Source organism: Ipomoea nil, unplaced genomic scaffold (assembly GCF_001879475.1).
Source record: "Ipomoea nil cultivar Tokyo-kokei standard unplaced genomic scaffold, Asagao_1.1 scaffold2845, whole genome shotgun sequence".
NCBI lineage: Eukaryota > Viridiplantae > Streptophyta > Magnoliopsida > Solanales > Convolvulaceae > Ipomoea > Ipomoea nil.
Genome location: NW_017619273.1, coordinates 8,286,816 through 8,289,679, shown reverse-complemented (window position 1 = coordinate 8,289,679; position 2,864 = coordinate 8,286,816).

Below are 2,864 nucleotides of genomic sequence, written 5' to 3'. Positions count from 1 at the left end.
CATAATTGTATACTAGAATGTACATAATCGCGTTAACTTCCTACACAACTTAACAAACGACATTATTTTGGGAGGTGCGGGACGCACAATGTTATGTGTGCCGTGGTGCAGGTATAACGATTGGTAATAACCGTTGCACAGTATAAATTAGTCAGCATTGGGCACTAAACCAGTAAACCACCTTCTTAATATTCAACTCAGTAGTTGAAATATAATTATATATCAGTACTAATGTACTCGGTGGTTCCTATTAAAAAATAGAAAGAGTACATATATTTTAGTCGTATCAAGTAATTAAAAAAAGAGTTAAGTGAAAATTTGTGATTTTTTTTAAAGTTGTCTCACTGTTTCCTTTTTAGACATGGTAGCACAAGGGATATTGATACCGAAATCTGTCCCTATATACACAAGCAAGCATGTGAAGGTTTAGGCAACTCGATCCAAGTTAATCCAGTTGTTCACTTGGTAACCAAAAGATTATGGTTCTATTTGGTAAAAAATTGATTTATAGGCCAATTTTGACTTATTTGATCACTATTAATTGTTTGAGTGTTTGGTTAATTGACTTTTTGTAACTCCAAAATGATAAAATTTAAAAAGCTACTCCAAGCAATTTTTTCAATTAGCTTTTTCAGAAAAGAAATTATACCAAACAACTAACAACTAATTTACCAGACACTTTTCTAGAACAGCTAATGTTATCAACTAGTTATACTCTCTAATTAACACAATCAGCTAACAGCTATCAGCCATTAACCAAACAGGGCCTATGAGTTTGATTATTCCCCGCAAGAGTAACCTATTAGCTTTCTTGGTTTAAGCCAGTCAATCCTTTTTATGATCCTTTGTGAACTAAGATCACACAAATAGAATTTACTCAATACACACTTTTAAATAGTGACTGCGAATTTTCTCTTCAGTAAAATAAGGACTAATAAAGGACACAGCAAGCCATGCATTCATCTCCAGAGAAGAAACAGGACAACTGGACAAGTGCCTTACTTTGGCACTAAGCAAATCACCAGAAGAAGTAAAGCCATTTTGCATTGTCTTTTGACTATCGACAAGGAAATATAATGATGTAAATCTTTTTTGTTAGTCCACAAATTAAAGTAGAATTAGGCATCTTCAATTCACAACGTAATTCACACATTTAAACACGTCATTTTCTATAATAAATTTCAAAATTTTTAATGTTGTCAAGACGATAAAAGCTTAAATATAATGTTGGCAAATTTATTTCGAGACGTTCACATAAATTGAGGTCAGTTTTCTACAGCAAAAAATCTTCTCAAGTGTGATAAAATTAAAAGGAAAACATATAGTACTCCGTATCAGTTTGATGGCAAATTATTGTAGCTTTGTTGACTACGGTTCAAAACGATGTTATTGAATTTTATGAGTTAGAATAATGTACCTTATGTGTTAGAATAATATACATTATATGTTAGAATAATGTACGTTATGTGTTAGAATAATGAGACTTTTGGGATAAGATAATGTAATTTATAAGTTATAATAATGTACATTATGTTTTAAAATAATGTACATTATGAGTTATAAAAATATACGTTGCAGTGGGTCACATAAAAAAAAATTACGCGAATAATGATGTCATTTTTGAACTATGGTCCACACAACCACACAATAACTATTGCAGTTTGATCGTATGGATCGGACTTGAATTGGCGGAAATTCTGGACGGCATGACAACGTATAGTAACGTTGCACAAATTATTCTGTGAACCTGGGTCCACTTTGCAAGGTGAATCCGTGTTCAAATGTGCACAATTTACATACTAAATGATCACAATTTACTTTTTAAAAATTCACAATTTGTAAATATGTAATTGATTAGCTTGTTTTGTATTCACAAGTTCCTTTCAAATATTGCAGTAACACAATATTAACATATTAAGATTTGATGATCATGTATTGTATTTACAAATTCCGTTCTACAGTTGTTATGTGTTTTGACTTAGAAACAATTTATATTCTAGAAATTTACAATTCCAATACTAAAAATATATAATTCATATATCGTCTAGGACCAGAGTCCACCTTGCAAAGTGGACCTGGTCCATGGTATAACAACTCCAAATGGAAAGGAGCAAGTTGTTGATATGGAAAATGAGGTGTGGGATGCCTTGGGAAGGTGAAAATTGCATCTTCAATGTGAGTTTTTTATCTTATGAAAAAAAAAAAAAAAAAAAAAAAAGCTTTTTTATTAATGTATATCAAAATTAACATTGACGGGAGTGCGTTGAGCTAGTACGTTAATTAAGCTGTCAAGCAAGACTTGGGCAAGTGGTGTTATTAATGTATAGCTCAATTATTGTAAGTGATCTTTTACATATTATGTCTTTTGTGGGAGAAAATGTATAAATTAAAAAAGTGTTTTTTTAAGACTTTACTAGCGTCTATCTAAAAGATACGAAATAAGGGTGATTGTAGAAACATAAACCTTACCAACTCTTAATTTAAGTTATCTAGGTTCTTTTTAATGTAGAATAATTAACTTTGCTCCATTAATCACATTCAGATGCAAACAAATAAATATGTAAATTAAATTAAATGTCTGGTAATCATTATATTCTTTTCTTCCACTTAATCTTTATGTGTGTGATGTGTTTCGAAGAGTATAAAATTACACATTTTTGCTGATCTTATTAATTATTTCTGAATATCCTAAATATTTATTATAAGTTTTATTCCTTCATCTTTATTTGTAAAGAAAAAAAAAAGCACATATAATTTAAAGTGATGATTTGGTAATGATATTTTCTTTTTTTTTTTTTTAAAAAAAAGGGAAGCATCAATAGTACCTTTTTATCATGATTTATTGCCAAGGATGATAGGCACTT